The sequence below is a fragment of the Lepeophtheirus salmonis genome, chromosome 2 (genome assembly GCF_016086655.4).
Source record: "Lepeophtheirus salmonis chromosome 2, UVic_Lsal_1.4, whole genome shotgun sequence".
NCBI classification, from domain to species: Eukaryota; Metazoa; Arthropoda; class Copepoda; order Siphonostomatoida; family Caligidae; genus Lepeophtheirus; species Lepeophtheirus salmonis.
In genome coordinates, this window is record NC_052132.2 from 6130102 (window position 1) to 6146165 (window position 16064).

Genomic DNA, 16064 nt, shown 5'->3' on the forward strand with positions numbered 1-16064 from the left:
CAGGGAAGGTGCAGTGGAGAAATATAACCTGCTTCAAGGACTAGCTGTCCACAAACCGTGGTGGGGGATTATTCTAGTATGTTAGAAAGGGTTCTTGGTGCTGAGAAATATGGCCGCAGTACAGTTTAAACTGCTTTGTATGCCAGATATTCACCTGTACAACTTCTGGGCTGGTGTGTATTTGGGACATTAGGAAGATTTCTTGGTGCTCAGGGAAGGAACAGTGGATAAGTTTAACTTGCCTCAGCCCAGCAGTTCACTTGCACAATGCGTGATCTGGGGTGTACAGTAGAATAATGAAGGATTCCTTGGTGCCTTGTGGTAGAGTTTAAACTATATTTTGTCCCAGTCCTGAACCTGAGTGTGTTTTGGGATATTAGAAGGTTTAATTGATGCTCAGAGAAGCTTCTGCGAGACAGCAAGTTCGTAGTCTGACCCAGAATAAGCAACTATTTCCTTATCGCGTGAAAGAATAAAAATTTTACTGTCTCTATTTTTTTATATTAAGCAGGACAGTTCTTTTCTATGCTAAAATGTATTAATATTTATCTTTAAACACATATTAACACGATAATTCTTGCAGGTCATCCTTTTTTTTGATAATATTTTAAAATAAAAGAGATTATTTTGAAAAGTGTACCTCTTAGGCATTTTTATGAGAGCCCGGGAAATTATAACAATTTAAAAAAAAGTTTGAGCAACACTAATACATAATGAAAAATTGCATCAAAAATAGAATAGCATTAAACTTTTGCATTTACTAGAAAGGCAATCTTGATATTTTTTTCTCAAAAAAAGTTTCACAGTATGTCTTCCGATTTCTTTTTCAAACTCACTTTATGTATGAAAATATATTTAAAGTCAAACTTACTTGGATTACATAATATATATTTAAATAAAAAATGCATAACTTTTTTTGATATGATTCTTATTGTATCTCACAACCTTTCCTCCAAGAAGTGAAAGAAACAAAATCCGAATTGATATGGTAATAACCAATTTACGAAGTGTGGAAAGTAAACTTCCATTCTCATTTAATTACAATTAAATCCCCTTCTTTTTTAAGAAAAATGTTTCATTACGTAACCGAACGACAGCAGAAATAAAAATGCACAATTTTTGTTTTGATCACATGTTTCTACTTGTAAATTGTGCGGAGCAACCACATAAAAAGCAACATATGTGCGATATCCTCTGCACCGATGTCAGTGCCGAGAAGTAATCTCCATTCAGACTGCTTACATCATCCAGATGACTAGTAAATCCCCATACAGCCAAGAAGAACCAACTCTTTTGCAACAACAATATGGCTGACTTCTGTCCCTCCTCCAGCCCTGACCCCACTCCCTTGACTTAGTAATTTAGGAATGTCTAGGAGAAGAATGTCAGCTTCCCCTATCGAACAAATTTGGATTCTCTGTTGACGGCCATCACGACTACGTGGTATGCCGTGAACACGGGTTTCACCATCAAGACCTACCAATCTGCTCGATATTTTGTCGAGGCTTGTAAAGGAGGACGTATGGAATAAAAATATAGCAGTTAAACATATTACAAATTGGTTTTGAGTTGTCAATTTTTTGTTGCATAAAAATGACGTTTTTTGTAATTTAGTCATGCTATTGCAAGTTTTGGTTCACCTTTTGTAGTCAAATTCAATCTCCAACTTTTATACTAATTATTTCTAAATTTATACAAAGATTTATTAAATCTACTAAGATCTTTATTTACCATTCTTGTGCGGGAAAAAAGGTGTTATTTTATTGGATAGTCATCATTTATGAATAATGGATAATTTATTCTACATATATAGCCTATCAAATTTAATTTTATAAACTATGGAATAACAGGATTAAAGTCTAATAGTAAAATTGTATCCATTTTGTTCTCTGATTCTGATAGTCAGTGTTGAAACCAAAAATGAGCATGATAACCTGGACAATATGAAGAATGTTTGCATAGAGAGGAGCTGAACTTTCATAACGTTTCATTAAATTAGTTGCAACCTGCTTTGAAATCAAGGAAATAAACAGAAACATCACTTTGTATCTAGCAGGAATTACTTTTATACCGATCCTCAATTCTAGTGGGAGCCCAAAAAGGCCTTACACTTATAGCTCTGCAACAAAACCTTAAGGTTACTCTCCGTCTTTTATGAACAGGCTCAAATGTTCAATCTATTTTGTATCTAATTGTATGTCGTAGAAATGAAAGTTCACTCTTCATGAATTAAATAATGATAGCAGCATAGGAAAAGGAAATTTATTCTTCAGATTGGTAACTCTAAAACAGTGGATGAGCTTTTAAAAAAAAAACCTAATAATTAACATCCCTTCTTATAGTAGGTATCATACGAGGGTAGTTTGAAAAGTTTCTGACCTCAACATGAAGATTGTAGCACTCGTATATAAAAGCTCTCATCTTTCAATCATCTGTTGACAGTTTTTCACGAAAGTTTCAAGCATTTTTGATGCAGCAGTTGTTATTTAACAGTCCTTTTAATGAGTTGATGTGAGTGATTTTGTGAAAATGCACAAAAACTGTTTTCGCCTGGAAAGTGACGGCGATATTTTTTTTGGTATAGTCATAGAGTTATTTTAATCGATTATATTCAAATAGATAAAAAATATTACAGGAGCATACTTTACAATCTGAAGGTAGAAAAGACCACCAACATCGTGAATTATTATTTTGCAGAGAAAAACGCAAGAGACGTAGTATTGGTATTCCATTATCAATGGATAATTCTGGAAATAACAAACCCTCAGATTACAGGTGTATGAAGAAGTCTTGGTTTGATCTTTTAAAGATTTTCTACTAGATAAATTATTCCATTTCTTATGGGTTTTATATTTAAGTATTTTAGATTTGCTGTTAGATGTTAAGGTAGACACCTTCCTATACGCTTCGAAACTTTTATTTAACGGAATAAAGCTTTAATGGAGAGGTTTTACAATAGAGGGTCAAGAAAACTGCTTTGCTAATGTGGTTCTTTGCCTCTTTCCTTCTTTTAACAACAATGATCCCATAAATAATATACAATCCATATATATATTAATTTCTCGGAACAATATAAAAAATTTACACAACCTCGATTCGGTTAACTGTTCCACTTTATTATTGAAATATTTATTTAACACAATCTCTATACCAATCTCAATCCACCCAAAAAAAAAAAAAAAAAAAAAAAAAAAAAATAAGGTTAAAAGTTATAATGGTGGTTATTATCATTTAATGAATAATTTACCTCAGTAACTAAAGCATAAAAAATTAATTTATAAATGTGATTTTATTTAGGAATTAGAAAAATATATTTCTCACTATGAAACTTCTTGTTACTACTTGTATCCTTTCAAAAAAAATTCATCTGTGTTTATACAAATATTGAACACTAGGATATTTAATGTGCCCAAAAATACAAATATAATTCACAATCAATTTCAAAATAATCATTCTACCATACTTTTTTGTTGACATGACACATTTGATATATGAAAAAAGAATACACAATTCAAATAAACTACAGCAGCCTGTATTGTCTCACAATGGGAGATGTTATCTTTTGTTTAGCTATGGGATGAAAAATCGAAAAGTATGTATGTAAGCGTAGAATATATTTTTGAATTATATGAAATTCTATAATAAATATCATAGAAATATAAATATTTTGAAGGGATATAATAGGTGGGAGAAACAGTAATTTCGTATTTTTTACTTTATTTGATTGCTTTATCAGAAGTGTTACACTCATCCAATTTAAGCCCTGTTCTGTCCAATAACTTGATGTTAACAAGAATTCAGCTTGCTAAGTTTCCTTTTATGGAAGCCCTTGACCTTATTAGGAAAAACTCGGACAACCAATTTTCAGAGGCAAAATCAAATTTGTACCCCGAAGCGTGTAGGTCATAGACAAGAACAGGCAGTAGTCAGTTGGTATAGGTCCAGAATATAGGGTACATGCATAATACTTCCCATTTGAGATCCCCGAGCTTCTGGTGCGTCATAAACGATATGTGCGGACTGGCGTTGTTTAAATAATGTCTTGTGTTCTCCTATTTACCAATACTGGCCGCTTCTGATTGATAACCAGCTTCAAATGATCAAGTTGCTCATAATAGAAGGATAGAATTGAGGCTAAAAAAATGATCAAAGTACTGTTGTGAGTATCGGCCCGGTATACATTGCAAATATGCTAGGTTCCCTTAGACACTTTTTTCCCTTTCAGATGGTAAAAATGTAAAATATAGCGAAATACTTCCTTTGAGATCTCCATACTCGACGCACAATCATTCACAACTGAAACGGACAATCGCAACACTGTCTGAAAATCATTTGAAGTATACACTCACACCATTACAAAGCTTAAATGTATCATCCGATGTGACCAATAATGAAGAAGATACATAAAAAAACAAAATAGTAGGAAATACGAAATTACTTTTTCCTCGCATTAATATATTCTACTTCATTTTTATGGATACAAAATTCAATAAAAGTAAATACATGCATGTGTTTTTCTATGTAAGCACTTACAAAGTGCAATAAAATGCATATTGCTATTAAATTTATGTATTTTGATACACATGTAGAGGGTAAACATCCATAAAGAGACATATTTAAGATCAAAACATTGTATCATTAAATAAACAAAACGTCTTTTATTTTGTGAGCTTTTCTTGGATATATAGCACATTAAAAAAATGTCTTTAAATGCATATGGTGACCGAGGAAATAAATCCTGAAAAAAAAATATATATTTTTTTTATTACATACAGTTTATAATAAATATTTTAATATAAAATAAGGTTTTTTGTCGGCATGTGTACCTTTAAAATATGTTGTACAAATAAAATTGCCTTATAGGTCATGGACCTGAAAATGTTTCTAAATATGTTTGATATTATTAATAGCCATTTATTCTGAATAAATATTCCTTCAATGTTTTTTGTTTTTTTAAGTAACTTGAGAATAATTGAGAATTTTTCACCCGTTTTACATTATTTTATCTTTGTTATTATTAATTAGTTAGCCAATACTTGTATTGTTGTTAAGTTTTGGTATGGTACACTAATTTTAAGCTAAAATGCTTATTTAATTTTTTTTTATTATGCAATTCTTCCTAACAGTTTATATTGTTTTAATTCTGTATGTGCATTATGAGCAATATAAAAAATAAAATAAAAGTCTTGAGAAAACTATGCTTTTTATTCAAGGGTTAGATTTTTTTATCTTTAGTGGGATATTTTCTAAATGTGGGAAAAATAACAATTATTTATATATTGTGATGATAAAGTTGGAATAAACTATGTACTTATATAAAAAAGAGAGCTACCTGCAAGAAGAAAATAACCATACCAGATCTCAAAAGGTTTCACCATCCATCTAGTACGATAAACACCTCTAGGACCTTGCCAATGAATAATGTTTGACGTACTTTCAAGAATAGCGAATGTAAGTTCAAAAAGGGAAGATTCAAAAATTGATATAAAGAGTCAACAATTGATCCATGATAGTGAATAGAAGAGGATAATTAATGTTGATTTTATTGTAATGAATGTACGGACGAAAACTCGTTCTATCAGCATAGAAGCAAATTAGGGGATGATTGAGTGATATTTTAGAGCTACCCTTCTAAATTATTAGTTTTATTTATGGAATGACGTTTTTTTTAAATTTAATATAGGACATATTTATAAGTTTATTAGTATTTGATACTTGATGTGTAAGTGGATTTAAAATCGGCTCACTTCTATCCCATTATTGAACAATGTCCTAAATTATAACACATACTCTGGACGGGCCTGCCAGTGCTTGGATTTTTCTCACAGATCTTGTGTCTTACATATCATCTGAGATCCTGGGTTTTGGTTTAGAAAATGTATATAATTTTGGATTTTTCGTATATAATTTCCTAGTAAAGAACAATTAAAATGCTATTTTATTTACGTATTTGATTCAAGCGAATATATACTACTGGATACAGTCTTGTGCTGTATATTGCATATGCCTTTGCAACCATTTTAAAAGTGTATATTTTAACTCATGTAGGCGCAACCAGAATTTTACAAACGTTAAGAGAATTTGTAGAATACAATTTCTTCAGTATATGTTGCAAAGGATACACAGCCTTTATATTGAATTTCATTCCGAGCATTTTAAGCTTCATATTTAGTATAATATGATATCATTAGAGTACTAAAAAATGGTGTTTATTTAAAAAAAATCAAATACTGCAGTCAGATGAACTACCAGAATCGATCCGAATAATCAAAGTCAATATTAAAATATTAATTAAGTTTATTGTAGGAGAAAGCCATAATCTAATTTCAAGGATAACACGTTTGATGTAATTACTGATATAAAGTTTAAATGTGACTGTTTAAAGTTCCTAGGACAGGCTATTTAATAAAGTAAGAAAGAACAATTGAATTTTGATAAAAAGTTGGATAATTGTAAAGCTAAGATTACTAGATCCTAATTTATCTCAAACCCCCATCATTCAAGCACTGTCTATTATTGCATTAGCCACCCATTTCCATTTATTTGCTCTGAAACATACAGAAAACTATCTATATGATCAATAGGGGCTCTACCGTTATCTTCAGCCGGTCATTTGTAAATTTCTTGAATAAAAATAATAAAAAAACCATTGTATATATATTCTAACAGTCTTTGTGTGTATGCAATTTTATTCATTTAATCCTGGGTTTTAAATATATACCTCTGCGGGTTTGTTGAAAAGCTCACTGGTAGGTAGATTGCTTTCACTAATATTGTATACTAAAGAATCTTCGTTATCATTCGAATTGATTTTCTTTTAACTTTTTGTATTCTTCATACACGAAATTATTTTGCTTTACCAATGGTTCTTAATTTAGGGATAATTAAAGTATTATCTTTAATAATAATTTAAAGTATTTACTTTTGATAAATGTTAATAACATTTATCAAACGTTAATTTAATTATTAATTGAGCAATGCAGCTCAGGTAACATCTTTATTGCATTAAATTATTATATTGAACACAATATGCGTAAGTTTGGCTCACGGTCGCTCCTAGTAAAGGAAATATACATTTTGTATACATATAAATTTGAAAGACCAATCCTAAGTGAGATTAAATTTTGGATTTAGGGAACATTTTCGAAATCTTTGTGAGCTACCATTTATAAAAAAGTAAATGTTTATAACCAGAAAAATATTAGGGCTTTTCCTAGAATTGTATCAAATTTGACTTGCCGGGGTATGTAAAAATGAAAGGACCCAAAAATTTAACAATATTCCATTCCTTATATAGCATGGACTTATAGGCTTGAATTACTCCGATGTAGATCCTTAATTCTACTCCCAGTCTAACAAAGACTTACACTTATAACTCACAAACAAATCTTGATTGTTACTCTTTGTTTTTCATGAGAAATCACATAGTTATAACTTTATACGTAAATGTTCTCTCTTCAAGAATGAATTAATAATGATTTTAAGTTCTAACTACATTTAGTGTCTTTCTAGGTCATATTTGATACAACTCTATAAACTAAAAAGAATCATAGGTCGGATTGAGTAATTGTATTATTTTAATGCGTATTTATACTTAATTAGTGCAATTCCATCTAAACAATTAAATAAATATTAAAAAAAAAGTTATTATGTTGTCTTATTGTTGCAAAAGTGTTAAACTATTAAAAAAAAATAAGTACACATTAGTTTATTAAAACGTAAAGGGTCTGAGATTACTTTAACAAAAACAGTATTTCTCTTTTATTGGTTCAAGTGAAAGAAACTGCACATATAATGAAACTACAAAATGGAGAAAAATAGTTGAAATTATTCTATTTAGCGTCATTTGAAATAACATGTCCATATATGAAAATAATACTATCCATCAATATTTAAAAAAAAAGAAACAGTCATTTTACCAGGTCAGGCTGACATTTTGAAGAATGCATTAGAGAAGAGCAGCTGAGTTGCGTTGACGTTTCATTAAATTAACTGCAATTATCTATGAAATGAAGGAAATCAACACAAATCCCACTCCGTATCTAGCAAACATATAGACAAGAATTTCTCCCATGTCGATCCTCAATTCGCTTCCGAGTCCAACAAAAGGTACATTATAACTCCTGGGGGTTAATCTTCGACAAACACATTTGTCGTTACACTTTATAGTTTATGTCAGTATATGTTCTCTCCTCAAAAATGAAAGAATAATGAGAACAACTTTAATAAATTAAAATAAAATATATACAAGGGCTATAAAAAAATTCAATTCGTAAAATTTAAAAAGTAAGCCGTATAACTAAGTTATAAATATGAATATTTTAAAGTTTAAAAATAAAGTTTTCAGTATATACATACCTAAATTAAAACTCAGAAATTTGAGCCCTCAGCGCAAAAACACCGACACGCCGGACAGATTTCTTACTCGTCCATTTATACATATTCCCAGATTAAGTGTCCTTGATTGCATTGCAAATTTAATGGCGAATGTGTCAAGCCTTCCTATCGAAAATATAAATCGAAAGGATTTTGGTCTGGTGATGAGGGGAGCCTCATCTCCTTTGACCAATTTTTTCAAATTGTTCAGGCCAAAACTTTCAAGAGTTTTTAGAGATTTGACAAAGAGTGCACTATTGTCATCAAAAATATCTCCTTTTGGATAATTGGTGTCAATCCGGGGCTTGAAAACCTCCTGAAGCACCTGGATGTAAGCATTAGAGTCCATTCTTGGCCCATTGATTGGAAAAAAGGTGTGTGTATTACTTGGATATATGATGAGATGACACCCATAACCATAACTGAGGGTGAAAACTTGGTTTAGGTGACTCCATAACCTTATTCAATAGACACAGTAATCTGGAATCTCAAGTTATGGAGTGATTCTGACGATTTATAAGATTTGTGTGTAAGATAAGTTCAAATGAGTCTAGAGTAAATCAAAAATTCGTAGCTGTTGGTGCCATTACTCCGACATCTTAAAAACAACTACCACGCCTCATAACCTTTATTGAAGGCTTGAAATCGAAGTATTTCAAGCCCGTTATTCGTTTAGAAGAATATAAACTATTTTAGAGGTAAAAAAGTGATGTCTTAAACGGATTTTTTTTCCTAGTCACCCTGTATTTTGTTAGCAACTACAAAAATAGGACCTACATTATTTAAGTATTATTTTCATCTATGATATTTATGGTTAAAATATTTTTAACAAATTAAGCACTTAGTTAGTGAAGATCCTTTTTTTTTTTTGACGTAATTCATGAATTGGAATTAAACATTTACATAATTATACTTTGAAATACTTTTGAAAAAATAAAGCTTTTTTGTTATTTTTTTAGAATATCGATATTCACTACGTATTATAGCAATAAAGCCAAAACATGTTCATGTATTTACTCTAAGCTTTCCAAAAATATCAAAAAGTTTTTTTTCGATTTTAAATCTGAGATTAAATCATATTTTTGCTTTTGACATTTAAATTAAAGTTTTTTATTTAGATGTAAATACCTACTACATAATTTTTTCAACTTTTTTTTTCATATTCACAAACGTTATAAAATAACATACAAAAGTTTCTTCCTCTTAAATTGCCATTTTTAACAAATTAAGCCCTTAGTTAGTGAAGATCCTTTTTTTTGGAATTAAACATTAACATAATTATTAAGCGAATTTTATTTCTTACTACAAAAGTTAACATTAACTCAAAATTACGATAATGAATGATATCAGTATTAGATTTGGGCATTGACAAGATATAATTTGTGATTATTATGGTTAAAATATTATACAAATTATAATCTCATTTTCAACGAGAGCTTCGATAAGATTGAATTTGATCGATGTAATAACAGCTGATGTTACATTTATAGCAATGCGTTTACCTTAAATTGAAAAAAGGGAAATAGACAAAGTAAAGTAACAACTAAAAAGTGAACAAATTTATCAAATTCAACAAACCTTGATTAAAAATTGCATAATTTGCGAGTAGTTTCAAGGAAATGCATTTTTCAACAAAATAAAGTTGCATTTATTCTGAAGGATGTCTTTGGAGAATATTATTGCTGTTTCGAGTAGTAAAAGCTATTTAAATAAAATTTAAAGCAATTTTATCAAATTTGGGGTGCAGAAAATCCCAGTTCACTATCAAAGGATAAATGAATTTTTATCCAGTAAAAAATGTTTCATAAGGTAGGAAAAATGAATTTTGAAAAAATGAAGTAAAAAATAAATGAAATTTCACCTTTTATTGATTTTGATGCACAGTTTTAACAGAAGGATGAAGGGAAATGAAATTACACATAAGTGGTATGTCAACACAAAAGCAAGCTAGAATGTTTTTTTCTTAAAATTGAGTGTGGATTATATTTCTATTCTTACAAGAATTAACATCTTTTTCCAAAAACATAGTATTCTTATTAATACATAGGAAGCCCCAAAAATTGCAATAAAATTAGCCAAAATTGATCGTCTCAATAAAAGAAAGAGAGATTAAAAAATTTTATTTTCGATTATCTTGATGATATACTGATTGCTTCTCGAACAAGAGATGAATATTGGAAGTCCATAAATCCAGTTTTGTCACTCCAAACCCATGACCCTAATTTTTTTAAATTTTTAAGTTAAACCTTATCTCAAGAATGTTTCAGGAACTTTATTTGCAGGGTTTGACAACAAAGACTCGTGTTGTATCGCTGTGTTGTCTCCAGAACTTCACCTACGATTATTCTTTCAAGCTATAAAGATAAATATACGGTGTTCAAAGATACTTTAAGCAGAGTCTCACTTTTCTATACTTTGCCTAAGTTACTTTCTGATATTAAAAATAAATCACTAAAAAATGCATTACATGTCAACAAACGAAGCCTTTCAGAACATCCAAGCCCACTTTTTTTGTTCAATAAGCCATCAGTGAGACTTGTCCTCATCCACGTTGATATAATTGACCCTTTCACATAGCCCAAACCTCATTCTCCCGTGACATGAAAAATAAGATTTAGCTATTTAAGGGCTGTGCTTATGTATCGGTATACTACTAACTATTCAAAATTACCAACGAGGCGTTACAGATGTAAAACAAGTGCGTTTTTGTGTTATATTTCATATTTGCAACAACAATAATTTAAGTATAATTATCAATATGTCAACTATTGTATTGTATCATAATTTTGTCAATTGTGCCAAGAAATTCCTTATATACTCTGAAGAAAAAACAGCATATGAACCTATGTCAATTTTGTAAGTTTACCACTGAGAAATATAAGAACAGTCTATAATTTTAATGGTAGGGTTATTTTAACATAATCCCGGCTATCTAGCATGGGGGTGGAAAATTTTATGTTTTGAGAGTTTTCTATGCTAAAGGGGCTTCATTGTATCAAAGAGAGAATGAACGGGCTAATTCTGAAAATATTAGGCAAACACCTCTTCACCTCAGAGTTGGGTATTGAAAATGGGCCGTTGATATGTCTTCCAGCCCGACAATGACATTTTACAGTCATTCAAGGCAACACAAGAGCACAAGAAGGGATATATTAATACCATGGAGTGGAAAAGATGAGTAAATGAATTACTACATTTATAAAGAGTAGAAAATAGGTATTTGATCATTTGCCGATTTTATAAGTTTGCCCACTGATAAACAAAAACAAAATACTTTAACTTTAATAGTAGGTTTATTTTAACTGTGAGAAACAGAATATAATCAAAAGAAGAAAAATGCTGAGTACGGCCCTTAGAAAACCATCCCAACTGTCAAGCACGAGGGTGAAAACATTATGCTTAGGGGATGTTTCTTTGCTAAGTGAAAGTTACAACTTTACTACAACGAAAGGATTGATGACCTTTCAATTCTCCGGAAAATATTTGGCTACAACCTTGTTCCTTCCAGGCAGAGCATTGAAAATAGTCTGTGTCTTCCAGCATGACACTACTCAAAGCGTACGGACAAAGCAATAAAAGAAAGTCTCTAGAAGAAGCACATTAATTTGATGGAGATAAATACCTATTTCCTTTACTGTAAGTATATAATGAAAAAAAGTACTCTTACGTATTTATTCCGAAATGAGTTCAAAACAGTCTTTTTAGAACACTAAAGCCTTTTAGGAAAGAGGCACACAAAAAGAATAAACACCTCAAACCACTTTACAAAGCTGTAATGATATTTCCTTTTGCTAGAAGGTTATTTCGTTTATGGGATATTAATAATAGTTTCCCTCAAATGTTTTTCCTCTGCATCGATAATAATAACTATTATTTTTATGGATCCTTATTACTTTGAAGAAAAGGCAATGATTATATATTTTCATTATACAGCGTCTTGGTTACACACTAAACATATCTTCTCATTAGTTGAGCACATCAATGTTGCAATTTATTCAAATATTTTATGCATCATAAGTCCTTGTTGACTTTTTACTTTATTAGAAAGAAAGAACAATATAGTCTGAATTCTTACACCATCATTATTTTATCGATGTTGTGTTTGAATAAGTTCATTGTTTTAGATATTTATATTGTTGTTAGGCCTCAGTTAGATGGTATAATTTTAAACTGCAATGTTTATTGCTGTTTACAGTAGCATAATTCTTTCTAATATTGTATATTGTCATGCACCAATGTGTAAATTAGAACAGTGTTAGGCGTGTGCATATAGCCTATATGCACACGCCTGCAATATTTCATAAAATACAACTACATTGTTATTTCTCAGATCAAAATATGTCTATTACTATATTGTCTATATACAGACATTCAGAAAAACTTTTTTTTGATGAATATAGATTATTGAATGCCAAAAAATACCCCCTCTTATTTGTAAAAGTGAAACGCATTAAGTCCCGCAAAATGTTTAAATATGTGTCATTTAATGACTAAGCCAACACTGATATGAATAATAATTCCTCGTCAAAACGTAAAACATTCAGGAAATGTGATTGATGGGGCTATTTGATAAGCTTTAGCTTCGTTTTATTTAAATATTTTGTTTACAACATCATGGGCGAAATGGAAACGAAAATATAATCTGTAGTTGAAATTCTTATGTTTGACATTAAAAATAAATTTATTTAGTCAAATACCTTATCCGGTTTGTTGTATGTACGGTTATTGTAGGCTCTCTTTGTCAACACTAAATCAATTCTCGTCAGAAAAAATATACTGGTAGGCTTGCTTTCATCACTTTGAGGAGGCATTTTGACTTTTCACACCTATTTCCTTTGTATTACCATGAATCAAATGTTTTTTACCTTCAAATACATGATTTAGCTCCATAGTCCACTTTTACGATCCTCTTCATAGTTGTTGCTAACATACTCATGTCTATAGGCATGGCTCTAATCATACGGTAAGGATTGCATAATATCTTATCTTTGACGGCCTTTGTACAAATATTCCTCTCTCTTCCGTAACCAGGCATTCTTGGAACATTTTCAATAATTTAATAGCGGCTTATAATCCAGTAAACTTACGTTCTGTCGATGAACAAATCAACCAATGATATCTAATAAATATATCCCGGAGTATGACATTTCAGCACAAGTTTTTTTACGTTTGATTTGATCTAATTGGAGATAAAAATAAGACTTATAAATGAAAAGAAACCTCGCATTACGTCATTATCTCAAACCCTTATCAAAAATATCCTGCTTTCACTTATTAAACTTGTTAATTTAAATTTTATGTTTACATATATTAAATTTTATTTGTGAAAAAAAAAAAATTTTTTTTTTAAGAATGACTTAAGGAATGTAACATTTTTAATTATATTATTCCAAACCGGCACAATTTCAAGAAGGATTCAAAAATATTATTATTGTTTATAAATTAGCAAATAGAGGTGTTATTTTTTTAAGTAAGAAAAATAAAATCATAAATTACTTTAACCTTGTTTAAGCAAACTTATAACAAATATTGGTTCTCCTAAGTATAAACTTTCCTCCCAATAAACATTCCTCCGCTGAAAACAAAAAATACACACACAATTTCAAAAGCTATTATATTAATGTTAGTAGTAGACAGAGGGGCTTGAGTGTTGTTTACTTATTTTAGTTTTTAAACAAAGTGACACAAGGTGGTGCTGTTTTGCGGCAATATACTACAACTCTCTAAATGATGATATTATATATTGGAACATTAAAATATATGTTACTCACTAGGTTTCTTCTTATTTTTATTTTGTTGAAATGTACGAGTTACCGGGTCTAAATCCGTTCTTTTTGATTAAAAATATAATTGGGAATGTTTGGTAAACATTGAACAATGTTTACAGGTAGCTCAACGATCTCAAGGTTTCGAAAATTACCAAATTTTTCATAAAAAGTGACTTTTTCTAGATTATCATGAAAACAACTCAGCTTTTGATGTTTGATATTTTTTGGAGATGACGTAATTTACTCTAAGAAAATATTTAAATTGTTCTGAAAAAAAAAATCTATAATTTGAATTACAATGCAATATAGTTGAAGAGAAAACTAATACATAAATAATTTGTTGCATGTAAATTTTTTGTATTTTCCTCCTGCAAAACATGTACATTGCTTTGGTTGTGTTGATCCTTAATTTGGGACGTAAAATGAGTCCTATTTATCAGTCCTCTATAAGTGTCCCAAATTTACAATCCCTCTCTATAAAGCATCATTGCTTTTGTTTACATTTTAAATCCATTTGGTATATAACTATTATTAATTATAATAAACACATAGAGGGCCTATAATTTTTTTTTACAATGCCCATTTTTTAAAAACAACAAACCATGGACTGTTTTTAGTTGACCCATATCATATTACATTCATTTTTGCTTCAATTTTTCCTTTAGTATCACCTAAACCCTTTAAAGAAATAGTGGATATGAATATCATACGAGCAGCCATAATTTTTCCTCGTCACAGATTAGATTAAAATGATCACCTTTAGACTGTTCTCATTTTTGAGCATATTCAATGTAAAAAGATTATTCTTTCAACAAACTTAAAATCTTATAGAATTATTGATAAAAAAAAACAAAAAACCAGTGAGTTCCAGGTATTCTATAAAAGACAGAAATCAACAATGAGGGTGAGTTCTGAAGTTATCAGTGAAAGTCCTTGTTGCAATCGGAGTCGAATTGAGGATTGTAATAGGAGAGATTCCTGCCTATATCCTTGCTAGAAACGGAGTGGGGTTTGTGTATATTACCTTCATCTCAACGATGCTTGCAGCTAATTTAATAAAATCGCATGACAGCTATGCTTCTCGTCTCCTAAGCATTCAAATTCAAATTGTCAGACTTACCACGTTCATTTTTTTTTTTTTTTTTTTACAATAATGGCGAATCATTTTATTTTCAACTATGAAAATTAATATAAACTAAAGTGTCCTTTGCTCACTGATATGATTGAATTTTAAAATTATTCATATTTTGCTCTAACCAAGATATACTTTATTTTAAGAATTTACGTTTACCCCAAATTAAATAATTATCCTACCCTTATTAGCGATTTCATTTTTTGAAAGAGAAAATAGGTACCCATATGTTGGGGGGGGGGATATGGGGGGTGGGAACGCTACTTATAATCAGTGATGAATATTAAATTTTCTGCCGGTAGAGCAGCTTAGCTGTCGTGGCGTTTAATAAATTAGCTGTGAGCAGCTCTGAAGGAGTTAGAATGGAATGGAAGTAAACAAAAATCCCGCTCCGTATATAGAAGGAACATAGGCAAGAATTACTCCGTTGTATATCCTTAATTCAAATATGAGTTTTACGACCACGGAGACATATAACACTCCAACTAATCCTCCGTCTTACTCTACCATCCCATTAGTTTGGAAAGTATTTCAATTATTGCTTAAATAAGTCTAAGTACCGTTCTTTTTTGGAGGAAACCAATATTGCAATCTAAAAAGAAGTAGATTTTTTTGGAAAGTGATCCACTCTTTCCAGAAATAATGTTTATTCAACTAAATTTCTAATCCAAGAAACCATTAAAGCATTGAAAAATAAATTGCTACCGCTCCCTAAATATAAATATCGTTAAAAATCTAAGATAATATATTTCTCATGAACCCTGTCAAAACTAAATGTCCGAAGGGGA

General features: G+C 30.3%; 1 long non-coding RNA gene across 1 annotated transcript; it reads right to left on the reverse strand.

Moving 5' to 3' along the window:
• Window positions 1-9651: 9651 nt before the first annotated feature.
• LOC121132177 (uncharacterized) lies at window positions 9652-11799 on the reverse strand. The gene is made up of 4 exons (XR_005869256.2): window positions 10844-11799; window positions 10238-10730; window positions 9955-10077; window positions 9652-9878 (listed from the first exon to the last, which is right to left on the reverse strand). It is a non-coding gene; the product is annotated as an uncharacterized lncRNA (long non-coding RNA).
• Between the last annotated feature and the right edge of the window lie 4265 nt (window positions 11800-16064).